Source organism: Rhinolophus hipposideros (assembly GCF_964194185.1).
Source record: "Rhinolophus hipposideros genome assembly, chromosome: 8".
Classification (NCBI taxonomy): domain Eukaryota; kingdom Metazoa; phylum Chordata; class Mammalia; order Chiroptera; family Rhinolophidae; genus Rhinolophus; species Rhinolophus hipposideros.
In genome coordinates this window covers 70,577,476-70,591,722 of record NC_138054.1, presented here as the reverse complement: position 1 = coordinate 70,591,722, position 14,247 = coordinate 70,577,476, and the positions used below count along the sequence as shown (strand labels likewise).

General features: G+C 51.1%; 1 protein-coding gene across 1 annotated transcript in view; it reads right to left on the bottom strand.

Moving 5' to 3' along the window:
* Positions 1-13,386, bottom strand: part of STK40 (serine/threonine kinase 40) — a 38,538-nt gene extending 25,152 nt beyond the window's left edge. The window contains exon 1 of the mRNA XM_081054889.1: positions 13,200-13,386. The gene's annotated coding sequence lies outside the window, so the exon portion shown is untranslated. The remainder of the gene's footprint in view (positions 1-13,199) is intronic.
* Between the last annotated feature and the right edge of the window lie 861 nt (positions 13,387-14,247).

Here is a 14,247-nt window from a genome sequence, read left to right as displayed (position 1 = left end):
GTGGACGTTCTGTAGCAGCGAGAGTACAGCTCTTCCGGGCCAAGGGCAGTGAGTGCCTACTCTTGGGCAGAGGCACACAGCATCTCATCCTCTGGTTTTGTTCACCTCTTTAAGTGGGAAGCAGGGGCTGGAGTACCAGCTGGCCATTATCAACTCAGGGCACAGGGAGGGACCATCCACAGCATGAGATCACCCCAAATGGGTCCACTTGATGGAATTAAGTCCTAGTGCCTCCACTCCAAGCTCTCCAGGAGCAGGATTGGGGGAGGCGGACAAAGTACATATGCTGGGCTGTAAAACTACCCTTTTACTATAGAAGGACATAACTTCTGGGTACGTGCATTTGTCAAAATGACTGAATTGTACAGTAAAAGATCTATGAAATGCAATGTGTGTAAATATACCTGAATTTTAAAAAAATTAAAAAAACTTCAACCTTAACCAAATGGTCAAAGTCAGTATTGCCAATAACAGAATAAACTGACACCCTATTTCCCCGAAAATAAGACCTGGCTGGACAATCAGCTCTAATGCATCTTGTGGAGCAAAAATTAATATAACACCTGATCTTATACAATATATTATTAATCTATGTTCCAAAAGACGCATTAGAGCTGATTGTCCGGCCAGGTCTTATTTTCCAGGAAACACAGCATCACATTACTCCTGCTGTGATGAACTTACAAGGATATGACAACACTTACGTTATTTATTTATTTATTTTTTTACCAAAAATGCATAAACTGGATCTGATCATGAGTCAAACCCAACCTGAGGGACATTGAACAAAATAGGCCTGCATGCTTCAAAAACATTAATGTCAGAAAGTTAAAAAAAGGCTGAAGAACTATTCTAGATTAAAGGAGACTAAAGACATATGACAAGTAAATGCGATAAGTGGTCCTGTGGGGAAAAGTTATAAAGAACATGACTAAGCAATTGGCAAAATCTGAACGTGAACTATATTAGATAACAACATTGTATCAACGTTAAATTTCCTGAGTTTGAAAATTGCACAGTGGAATAATACAGGATATGGAATGTCTTTGTTCTATGGTGACAGATGCTAAAGTGTTTGGGGATGAAGGGTCACAATGTCTGTAATTTACTCTCAGATGCCCCGAGATGGGGGAGTATAGACGACCTGCTAGAATGAATAGCTCCCCAGACTCTGGAGGAATCTGCTGTCCAGAATCACAAATTCAAAGGGACTTCTGGGGGGAAAGAGGAGGGGGTACACAGCCCACAGGGGCAAAACTTGGAATCTCATACTTGTTGGGCAGAGCCAGCTTGGCATGATTGCCCTTCCCTTCCCCACCCCAAACACAGCTAAAGGAATGGGGTAAAAAAGGTCTTTGTGTAATCTCCAGCTCTGCCACCTGGTGGCGTCTTTCCGCAGCACACCTTCAAAGGGGGTGAGGCACTGCTCTCCATGAGCTGATCAGGAAGGGTGCTGGGGCGACTCCATCAGAACAGCCCACTTCAGTCACCTGTGTAATTGGGGCTGGACAGGTTCCAGCAGGCTGCACTTGCTCCTCTGCTGGGGGACCTGGGCCTGTAGTATCTGTCTGTCTCTGCTGTGGGGGTCCTCCGATGCTCCCATGGTCTTCAGGAAGAAACAAACTCCTCAGTGAACCTGGCCAGACCCAAGCCCCCTCTCCAGCCACGCTGCCCTTACATGCCCCCTAAATCCAGCCATACCAAATGACTCACAATTCCCTGAGTGTGTGTCATGAACACCCTTGCCCTGCCCTCCTCTCTCTGGCTGGCTTGTCCTTCTCCCTTGGTCCTCACTGATGTCACCTTCTGCAGTAAGTCCTCTCCTCCTCCAGCTCCCAGAGCACCTGAGCACACCTCTGTCCTCTCCTGCTGTGCTGTAACCATTGGTTTATGTGTCTGACTCCCCCCAACCCCAGGCCCCAGGCTGTGAGCTCCCCCGAGGGAGCAATCCCAATTTACTTTGGCTACCCTGCACTCCACCCGGTGCCTAGCAATCTGCTGAATGAGAAAACAGAAGGCGTAGAACTGTGTGTGTGCACCCAGACGGCACCAAAACCCATCCTGGGGTAGGAGACAGAGGTCCTGATCACCCAGCTAGAGGTTGGAGTGGGACCCAGACGGAAGCACCACGGTCTACCAGCTCATGGCAGGGGACACAACCCAGGATCAGAGAGACGGGGGGTCACAGTGTAGGTAACTGGGCTGGGCTGCAATGGTGCTGGGAAGTTTGTCCAGGAAAAGGCCCATGTCAGAAACGCCTGGATGCCTGAGGCCTGCGTTCTAGGCAGCTGATTGCCAGAGGTTGTGCTTAGTGCCTGCTGCTGGAGAGCAGCCCTCGCTGAGGAAGGAAACCCATTCACAGCATGCCTGCAGCTTGGGCGCACCCCCTCACAGCTGAAGACACAGACCAGCCCCCTCTTTGCTGAGTCCAGAAAAAGATCTGCTTTCCTGCAGCAAGATGTGGGAGCGTGGGAGTGAAAGCGTGCCCTGGCCCCTCACATCAGGGTCAGGTCCTCCTGGCCACTCGTGTGTAGTGTGAAGGTCTTCCTGCTGGTCAGAAAAATTCTTACCACTATTGTTTCCCCCCGAAAAGAGAACTTCTGGCCCAAGTATGTATTTAGCGGACTGACTACACCTGGAATGAAACGACAAGACCTGAGGTGAGCAGCGTGAAATCTGAATACATGATCCCACTAAGATGATCTGTGGCCCGTGCCTTTCAGACACCCCTCAAAAACTGCCAGAGCCCTTTCTAGTGGTGAATTTCGGACTCAGAACCCACTAGGAGCCCACACCCTCACATTAACTTTTGTACAGCACTTTATAGCTTACAAAGCACTTCTGAAATATGTGATTGTAACTGATCACCCCCGTCTCCAAACAACATTCTCTAAGAAAAGAAATTGAGGCTCAGAAATACTGAGAGACAGCCTAACGTCTCCTGGCGTTCACCTACGTGAACACAGGTTTTCCAATTCTGAATCCCACATTCTTTGTACTTGACCACACTGCTTCCTCAGCTGCTCCTTCTCTATCTGATGTTGGCTGTGGTTCTTGGAATGCCAATCACAGCAAGGACAGTACCATCTGGAGTTCCTTATAAGCAATCATTCTCCTGATCAGGGAGCTGCCAAGCCAGAAAGCTGCAGGTGAGCAGCAAAAGAGGGGCTGTGCTTCTCCCTGGAGAAAGAGGCATTTCAGGCACTTTGAGCCGGGTCTCTATGGAGAAAGGGGCTGAGTCTGAGGAGGGTTACTGGGATATCCTCCCCCCCCAACGAACAAGGCAGGGTCCCCACCCGTCCCTGACCCAAACACTCTAGGAGCCACCCCCACTGCACCTCAATACTTATATGTTGGTGCTTCTACTAGTGCCACCAACTTCCCTGTGGGCCTATACTGCAGCTACAAAGTCAACCCAAGGAACCAACAGGAATTTGCAGCCCATGGAACCAAGCGTTTCACACCATGGACCAGTTATTCAAAGGCCAGTTGGGAGATCAAGATGGATTTGGGGGTCAGGTAGGCCCAGGTTCAAACTCCAACTTCCCTCACTCATTTGCTTTGTGACCCTGAACTAATCACCTACCCTCTGAGAGTCACCTACACTTTGTGGACCTCAGTTTCCTCATCTGTAAAAGTGAGATGATTAAAGGATCAGACATGACGTTGTCGCTGGTGGTGTCATAGGGTCTTTGCTGAATGAAAGGTGAGTGTTCCCTGCTCCGTGCTGACTGAGGTAAGCCTCCTGGTAACAAGTCTCTCCAGGCGAATACCTTCTATCATTTGATGGTCACCTACCTACTGCTTGGCAGGAACTGTTCTTAGTGTCTTCTCGATTTTCTTAATTCTCACAACTTTATAATGGAAAGATTTCCCCCTTTTACTGCTGACAAACCAAAGCCTAGAGACCCTGGCCCAACTCACTGGCTTGGAGGCGGCTGCCTGTGGCCTGCTCTCTTCTACTCCCGCTAGCTGGATGTGAGGGGGCTGTTTGAGGGCTTTTCCTTTGAGTTTGAATGACAGCCATCTTTGAAGCAAGGATAACCCTTCTCCCTGGCAGCCTGAAGGCTATGAGCAGTCTCCCCAGGAAGCCCCAGGAAGCCATTTGTTTCTGTGCTCAGGATGGATGCTGGGGGGATGGGGAGGCGGATTAGTACTCCCTGGTTTCAGCCAGGACTCCCTGATGACAAAGATTCATGCCTGTGCTGTCATCTTCACTGTTCCAAACAGCATGACGATTTTGTTCCTTTTTAAAATGCAGGATATGTATAGCTCCAATTTGTCAAGAATACATAACATCGCATCATTCTCTAAACGCTGTGCTTCACTGCCTCGGGGATAATAATGAGTGAGCTGCTGCTTCTAACCAGAGCGCTCTCTTGTTGCACAGGGTGAACCCCACCCCCTGAAGCCTGCTCTGCTCTCGGGCATGTGGGAGAGTACCTGCAGCAGCCAGAGAGGAAGTGACTCAGCCCAGTGCGAACTGGGAGGGGCGGTCAGAAAGAGGGCCCTGTGCCCAGCCTGCTTTCCCTCAGCACATCCCCACAGACCGTCCTCTGCCGCTGCCTTTCTTCACAGAACTGTGACCGGCTGAGTGCAGCAGGCGTGGGGGCCAGCAGTGGCCTGAAAACCCCACTGCTCACAGGAAGCCCGGTGCCTGCAGCTCGGGGTCCATCTCCAGTGTCCTCCAGCAGGCAAGATTACACACACAAGGAGATTATGTAATCAGTGATGTCCTTGTTCATCCCATTGTCCTGAACAAGTCCCCACTGGGCTCTTTCGTGGCCTCCATGAAGGCTGGAGGGACAGATGGAGGTGAAAGGCCCCTGGCCAAGAGGACGTGTCTCAGAGTGACTGGGGGAAAAGGCGCCAAGGCTGTGCACACAGAGGTGGACGTGTAGGCCCCTCTGGGGAAAAGAGAAATGGCCCAAGAAAACAGCCCTTGCAGACAGGTCAAAGGGCTTCACCAGCAGCCACTCTGCGAGCCACCACAACAGAATCCAGGGTGGCCTCACCAGCCCTGCCACCAGCTCACCCCTCCCAAGGGCCTCCGGAAGCAGCTGATGTGACAACAAATAATCCGTCACTATGTGTGGGTGTCGAAGGAGGAAGGGACAGACTTAATAGCTCTTTCTCAGGCTGTGTTGCCCTGGTATCTCCCATCCAGAGAAGCAGCCTGGGGAAGCAGCCAAGCACACTGGCTTGGGAGACCGGGCCCCTTGGTTCTGTGGGGGGGCCTTCTGCCATGTGCCGTGACAGCAGACCTGTCACTGACAGCCCTCCCCTTCATGCCGGCTTCCCTACGACTAGGGGGACCCTCAGCTCAAACCATCAGTTATTGCTTTGTGTAGTGACTCAGCCCAGGTGCAAGGCCTGCCACGGGGTCCCACGTGGACTCCAGATTCTTGTCACTCACTGTGGCTCAAATCAGGAAAAGGGAAAGCATAAAACGACTGAAGGGCTGGCCGAGTCTGAGAGCCACTTTTGTGTCGACTGTGTGCTGTGGACCCGTTTTTCTGCTCCTCAGATCTCCCACCAGAGGACAGCGCTGCCCTGCGCAGCGTCCCCTGAGGACTTCCGGGAGCCCAAGCATGGGAGGCACTAGACAAATGCTAAGTTTCCTTCTATCCCAGGTTTCCAGACTGACAGGTGGGAAAGCCCAGGCTAGGCCCAGGTGCACGTGATTCTCTATCTTTATGCTGTTTTTAACAGCAAAAATCACTACAATCATCCTGTGAGAAAGTCAATTTGGACGTGGGCCAGCAAACTGTCTTTCCTTAACTGCCTCTATCAAAAATTCAATTCAATTAAATTTCACAACTTTGACAATGAACAATACAGTTCACTTTCTGCAGTTTTATCAAATGCTGCTGGCTGTGGCTGCTCAGAGGGACAAGATTACAGAGGCAGGCAGTCGGCTTGGTCATCAGAGTGTCCCTCAGGGGGCTGATCACGAGTGGGCTCACACGAGGGCCTCACCTGCTCGGAGCCTGAGAGGGCAACCTCAGCCAATCCCAAGGGCCACAAGCCACCACAGACAGGTACTGTCCATACATTGGCCAGCGCACACTCATCACATGTCCGTTTTCCTGTGTCTCTTGTCAGGGTGAGCTCCTCGGGGCAGGGCCTGGGGCCTTGTCAACCTCAAAATCCCTGCACAGGCCCAACAGGTGAGCAGAAGACATACGTGAAACAACAGCCAACAAAGTAAAAGAAAATGCACACGCCTCAGGCCCAGCACTCCCAGTTCTAGGGGTTATCCTACAGATACACTCACACAAATTCACAGAGATGAATGTGCACAAGGGTCCCCATGTGGAGCAGCAAAAAATCACAAAAGACAAAACCACAAAAATCAAAACACACACACACACACACACACACACACACCTCAGACAGAAAACAATTTAAATGTCCACCAAGAAAGGATTGGTTCACTACATCTGTTCCATCCAGACAATGGAATACTATGCAGCCCTTAAGACTAAACGTACACCTGCTGATAAAGATGTCTATGGTACATTACATTTTTTAAAAAAGCAAACTACAGTACTATTTGTATAATATGATCCCATTTGGGTTTAAAAAAAAGATTATACACACCTTTGAATATGCACAGGAAATTTCTAGAAGAAACTTAATGGATACCTCCAGGCACTAGAACTAGGGGCCCAAGAAGGGGAGGGAGAGTTTTGTTTTACATTCTTCCATGTTGTGTAACTATTTTACCACAGACTACTATAATAATTTTTAAAAATCTAAAAATTTTCTCAACCGATTAAAATTGTTAAGAGCAGTAATGGAATCGTGAGAAGGCTGAGCCTGAGAAGGTACAGTAAGGGAACATGGCACGGCAAACATGTGTGAGCTGAAGTGCCCCGAATGTATGGGCCTGACTGCTGACGCAGGCTGCAAGGGGGCTGGAGTGGCAGAAGGGACAAAACCACTTCTGGTACACTTAAGCTTTCCCAGGTAACCTGCAAACATTCCTACAAGGAACTTCCTGCTCGCAACCTCATATCCATAAGGGCTGGGAGGACCATCAAACCATTCAAATGGGAGACCTGTAAGCTGGGTTGTGACACCGCTTTTGGGACATTCACAGACCTGCTAGCAAAGAGCTCATATGGGCCTCTCGCTAGAGCTGGCCCCTGGTTCTTGACTGCGGGCCAGGCACTAGGCTGAACCTACTAGGCTACAGACAATAACACCTTGTGTCTAATCCTCATTATTACCTTAGCAGCAAGGAGCGTTATGTCCATTTTGTAGAGGAGGAAACTGGGGATGGAGATCAGAAGTGACTTGTTCAAGGTCACTCAGAGAGCAAGTAGCAGAACTGGGTTCTGAGCCCAGGCCCTTAACTGCTGGATGACACGGTTGAAAGTCTCCTAACCCACTGCTCACAGGGCAGGAGCGGGAGGGACTTGTCTCCAGGCAGTGGCAGTTTCCATTCCTCTGGCAAAGAAGGGACTGCTTCAGCTTTGTCAAGGTCCCTTCCAGGTCTACAGCTCTATGAGTCCAAGATTCCATGCGGGCTGAGTTCCCTGGGGCCAGAGCCTGGCCAGGATGGAGGATTGGGATGGTATGAACTCCAGAGTCACGTAAGTGCAGGCTAGAAATCTAGCTCTGCCCTTGCTGGCTGTGTAACAGTGGACAGGTTACTGAACCCCTCTGAGCCTAGGGGTTCTCCTCTGTAAAACAGACGACTCTTCCTTAGATGTGAGAAAGATTCAATATGTATTGCAGAGTATTTAGCCAGTGACCTGGAAGGTGATGGGGGTCCTTCTTTTTTGGCTGTTTTCCTTCCTGTTCCTTTAGGAAGCCACCTTGGGAGAGGAATCAGAAGAGAATATATCCCTTGGAACGTGCCCTAAACACAGTAACACCAGGAGCTTCATATCTACTGCAAAAAGGAGCAGCACTCTTGTTCCCCAGAGTTGGCAGATACCAGTAGTGGGGTTCCAAAAGCCCCACAGAACTTTGGGCTACGCAAGTGCCAAGTTCTCCCAAGGGGATGAATCAAGCCTGTTCCTAGAAGCACCTGCTGTTCCCTCATCACACCTTGAACCAGCTCTGCCCTAAACTCAAAGACAAATGACAAGCATTACTACCGCAACGTCCAGGCTGGTCCCTTGGGTCACAGCTTCCCTAAAGGCTAACGATCCTCTGTCCATCTCTTTTGCCAAGTAAGTGGCAGTCTATACACATACACATACTTAGAGGGGATAACTTCATTCTGAATGACAAGAGCCCTTCTCAGGGTTGTGACCTCTGTGCTTCCAACCTCCCAGTATAGCAGTACACAGGCCTGATGCTTTCTCTGAATTCAGACACCAGACTGTGGTCACAAATAGGGACACACACAGAATAAACTTTAAATACGCTTTTTCTCATATTTTAAAATACAATTCTTTTTTTAAAATCAGCAGTCCTACTTTTATTTAAAAAAATGGTTCTTTGAAATCACCAGCCCTGTATACTGCTATACTGGGGAGTCTAAACTCACACCCCAGACAGACTGCCAACAGCCATCTCCACTGGGCTACAGACCCCTCAGGAAGGGAGAAGGGGAACCGCAACCCAAAAACGAGTACTCTTGCTTGCTGAGGAAAATCAATGCTTCAGTTTATTAAAAGGGGGTCTAGAAATACTTTAAATAATAATAATAATAATGATAATAATAATAATGATGATGATGATGAAAGGTACTCTTTGGAGCAGCAACTCCTAGAATTTATCCTGCAGACACCTAACGTGGAGAAGATCACATGTACACAGACAGTCACCTCAGCTTTGTTTGGAGAGCAAAAGACAGAAAATAACCTGAGTACATCAGTAGAAAACTTGAATAAATTACACACATGCCGATGACACCATGTAGCCCAAAACTCATGTGCCAAAAGTAGAACCATCTCTAAGACAGTAAGTAAATCACAGCAAGTGAAAGCATCCTTTCCCCTCTTAGGAATCTTGATTACAAATCCCAGAGGATACGCAGCGCTGCTGTGGGGAGGGCCACCTTCAAAGCCACAGTCTCACATGGGGGGGTGGAGAAGGAAGAAATGCTCTAGTTTCAGGCCACTTTCTTTTCTACCTTCTTTACAGCACAAATGCAAGGACAAATCCTGCGGAGAGCTCCCCAGTTCTAAAGGGTCTATGTGAAGCCACACCCACCAGCACCCTCTCCACAGCCTACTCCCATTCAGACCGAGTAGATACTCCCCTTGAGCTCAGGGGAATAAGGGCTCTTCCCTGATGGTTCTGAGTGAGTCCTATGTGGCCTCTGGCTGACACCTCTCCTTCCTAAGAAGGACTGAGTCTGCTGGCCCAGCCGCTGGAGTAAGTCCAATCTCAAGGTCTCTTGCTAGATAAGATCTCCAGGGAGCTCTTTCCCCCCCAGAGGTAGCTGCTATCCAGGACCCCATCAGTCTGATACCTGCTGAATCAGTGTGGATAATACCAGCCTGAAGGGCTGCTCTTGGGCCATGTGAAGGCTGCAGAAATTATGGGAGTTTTTCAGACTCAGCCACTTGAGTTTCTGAAACACTGAAGAAGTTCACCTCCCTGGGCAAACCTGGACAGAGGAAAGGTGAACGAAGGGAAGCTGCCCTTCTCCCAGGCGCTGACTCAGGCAAAATCAGAGGGAAGCCTGGCCCTAAATCAGACAGGGAGCCACTGACCACAACTGACGCTGTCCCGTGAGGGTGTGCTCAGGGCTTCTGAATGGAGCTGGCAGATTTCACTGGCCACTGTCTTCTCCCAAGCCATCCTAGCTCTGCACGGTCACTCACTCAGTCTCCCACACCAGGAACCTCGGGATCACCTGCCACCGTTGCCCTTCCCTTAATCTTCCCAATACTCCCCGAGTCCAGCTGATTTCACCCAAAGCAGCCCTCATCGCTGCCCTGATCCAGGCCCCCGCTAGTCATTGCTTTGATTATTGCAACAGCCTCCTAGGGGGACTCCACACTCTCTCTCCAGTCCATCCTCCACCCACAGTCAGAGTGCTTTTGGGAAGATGCAGGTCTAATGTTTCCTCCACTTAAAACGAAACTCCCTTCACCAACAGAATGATTAGTTCAAGCATCGGAGCACTGGTGCCCCCTCTCCAGTGTGTCCTACAGCCAGGTCCCTTCACACCCTATGCGAGAACATCTTGGGGTTCCTAAAGTGCACACATACCAGCAGGCATCCATGCCTCTGCCATGCTGCTCCCCTGCCTGGAGCATGAGCCCTCAGAAAACTACTCACCCTTCGCGATCCAGTATAAGCTCCAAGGGCTCTCCCAACTTCTCCCCAACCGCCTCCTCATCTCCCAGGGGAATCACTCCTTCCTCTGGGTTCCCACTACATGCTGCACAGGCTTCCGTGAGAGACTTGTCTAACTCTGTGTATGGGTGAATTGGTGAGGAGCCTGCCCCATCTGTCCCTGTTGCCTACTTCTCCGTTCTTCTAATCCCAGCACAGCCCCAGCCACTCATGTGTATGGAACTCAAGCTCTGGATTCTGAGCCACTACACACATCAGTGTATGGGAGGCTTCCTGATGATACCAATTCAGACACCAGACTAGGGTCACTAATAGGGATACACATGGAAGAAACTCTACTTTTTGCTCGTACTTTAAAACACATTTTTCCCCCCTCAGCAGTCCTACTTCTATTTAAAAAAAATGGTTCTTTTAAAGAGCCGCGCTGAATCATCCAAACGGCTCCCATACAGCCTGGGTAAACTCCCCACTGATTTCCTTTTCAGAAAGAATACAATAAAATTCTTGTGATCCCTCAGGACACTTCTGACAGCTCAATGGGACACAATTCCAGTGGCCACTAATTGCATCAACTACTTTTTGGAAGTTTTTTCCCGCGGCCTGTAATAACAGCTAACACTTCCAAGCATGTCTCACTCAGTGTGTGCTAAATGCTCAACCTGCCATAGCTTTCTTAAGCCTCAGAACTGCCCTACTAGGGAGGGGCTCTGACTGTCACCATTTCACAGATGAGAAAGCTGGGCATGGAGAGAATAAGTAACTTCTAGTGACTAGCAGGGCTGGGATTAGAACCCAGGTCTGTCTGACTACAGCGCCACGTAAGCTGTTAACCACTACAATCTGTTTTCCCAAAAGGTCAAATTAAAGGTACAAGGGAGCAAAGGCAGCACCCCCGACAACTGGCCTTCTGAGAAGGCAACCTTACTTTCCTGGCTGCTCAAGTGACCTGCAAGCTCAGGAAGAGAGGGGCACATGCGCCAGCCACTTCTGCGCTAGGCAGAGAAGCCGAGGGCAATATAGGGAGCTTGTCACCTGCCACCGGTTGCAAAAAGTGCTTTCTCAGCAAAGATCCACCACACCAGCACCAACTCTCTCCTCTCAGAGGCCTGCAATGGCCTCTGAAGAGGTCTCCAGTCTTTTAGTCTCTCCTCTCTTCCTTCCCTCCTCGGTTGAGACTCAAGGGAGATAGTTCTAAAACTAGATCCAACCATGACACTCACTCCTCTGCTTAAAACCTTTTCATTGGCTCCCATGGCCCTTGGCACAAAGTCCGGAATTGTTAATGTGGCATTCCCTTGTCAACCTATACTGCCTTACCTTGCATTATGTCGACTTTCACACTACCATATTGAATAAGCTGAGGTTTCTACAATAAACTACGAGTTTACTTGACTCTAAGTAGAACACCTCGCTCCTTCATTCTCACCTGGCTAAATCTTCCCATCCTTCTAGATGCAGCTCCAGCACAACAGCTTCAGCCAAGCCTTCTCAGGACTCTCCTGCTACCCAGGCTGAGCTAGCAGCTCCCTCCACTGGGCTCCCACAGCATTCTGTTCCTGCTGCTATTGGCTTTTTAGACCACATTTCCACTACGTGTTTACAGGTCAGTCTCCCTTAACCAGACCATGAGCTTCTTGAAATAGGAATAATAGCTAATATTTATTGAATGCTTATTATGTGGCAGACATGGCTCTAAGTGTTTTACATATGTTAACTTTGTAAATCTTTACAACTCTGTTATCAACCTATTTTAGAGATGAGAACACTGAGGCACAGAGGTTAACAATGTGCCCAAGGTCACACAGCTAGAAAGCTGTGAGCCAGAATCTGAACTCAGGAAGACTGCCTTCACAGCCCAGTCTTAATCACTATAATATGGGGTACTTGCCTCTCCAGGGAAAGATACTGTTGTTGTCACGTGGGGAACGAACGAATGAATGAATGAATGAATGAGGGCTATCTCCAGACTGTCTAGATCCAACCACTAAACGACTGGCACAACAGGGCCATTAAAGCGCTGGAGCAGCTCACAAACACTGTTTACAAACAAGGATGCTTTGGGCCTTACAATGACATATTCTTCTCTTCCTTATCTGGTGAAAGCTAAGCCAAGAGGGAAATGCGCCCAGCCCAGAGTGACTACCCTCTTCCCCACGGCTCTCAAAACCAAGCAAAGCCAATGGGTTTCCTCCCGTGACTTAAAACAGAGCAAAGTCTATCCTGCCACAGAAGGCGGCTGTCATCTCTTCCTTCCGCCAACAAACCGGCATCAAACCTAGGGAGTGGGGGTGGGCAGAGAACGAGGAGTCGGGAATCCCAACACCCCAGCCTAGAAGGTGGGGCCAAGTGGCGTGGGAATGGGCGGGCCTGACCCGGCATGGCAGGTGAAACGGTGACCACAGCAACAGGCTCTCTCCTTGGAAAAGGCCGACCAAATGTAGCACTGGCAAGCAGGTAGCTCTGACCCGCACCTGAACGCCGCCTGGGAAGCGATGGTGCCCGTGCCAACGGGTGAGGGCTCCCGGAGGAAGCCCTGGCTGGCCCTCCCTGGGGACTCGTTCTAACTTTCAAGTCCCTCTCGAGATCAGGAGGGACGCATGGAGAGACAGAAGGTGTCGCTTGGGAAAAACCTGGCCGGTTCAAAGGCCGGTGCCTTCACTTACTGGCCGAGTGATTCCGGGCAAGGTTGGCAGTGTCCACCTCCCAGGGCTTCGGCGAGACCGAGGCTGACCGCGGCCCCGGCGCGCAGCAGCCCCCGCCACCGGGGAACTGCAGACCCCAGCAGAGGAGGGGACATTCGCTGTTGCCACTTCTGTCGCAGCCGGATAGCCTCAGGCTGTCACCAGGGTCCCACCGCCACCGCCGCTGAGGCCCGCCCAGCCAACCCGCACCCCCCGCCCGGCTCCCCACTCCCGGACCCCCGCTCTCACCTTCCCCCGGTGCTCAGCGCTGCTCGCCCATAGTCCGTAGCCCGGAGCCGGGACTGCTCGGCGCTCCGTCCCGGGGGGCCGGGGCCGGGCCGGGGGCGTGGGAGCCGCTCACGGCCGCCTCCCAGCGCAGCCGCCCGAGCAGCCGCCGCCGCCGCCGCCTCCCTCCATGGCTGCGGCGCCGCCACCTGACAACGGAAGTGACGCACCGCCCCCTCCTCCAGGCACAAGCCGCAGTCCCGCCCCCGCCCCTGGCCCCGCCCCTCGCCCGAGTCCACAGACCCACGGCGTTGGGATTGGGCACCATCTTGACGACGGGCGGAAGCCTTCAGGCCAGAGGCCAGATTCCGATTGCGGATTGGTTCAAGGTGGGGTCTGGGCCGAGATCTGTGAAACGATTGGAGGCTGAGACCCTAAAGGGGCGGCACTAACTGCTTATCTATGTCTGAGGAAAAGCTGGGCCAGAGGCACCGCCCCCCGCCCCGACTCCCCGGCACCTCGCGTACCCTGCACACGCCCTGCTGGATTTGGAGAAATCTCCAGCAGTTGGAACGTCGGCCAGATGTAGTATATTTATCAGAAAAATGGCTCTTCCTTGACCCCCATTTCTCGGTTTCTGGAGTTCTGTGCGTAGACAGCTGCAGTTAGACTCAATGACAGGAATTCCTGTTGCAGCCCTCACATTTTCCTCTGGGCCTCTCGCTTTTGTAGAAACCCCGCTTCAACTGAAGATCGCTGGAGTCTTGACCAGGGAGGTTTACAGTGAAGAGTTCCTATTAACTATTCCAGCCACCTAACCTCAGCCCCTCCTGTTGCAGTTTCGGTGCCTTTCTCCTCCTCCTCCAGCAACCACGCCCTCCATGAATCAGCTTCTTACACCAGCAGATGAGCCCTTTAAAGGGATTGCATCAGGCTGGTGACTCACTGGGGCCCTCTGAGAGCCTGGCTTCCCTCCCCTGCCATGCAGAAGCAGCTAGGAGGGCTTAGTGGCAGCAGCACCAGCGACAGTGGCCCCACTCCTTTGTCTCAGGGATGTGAGCTGGGGTGCCTG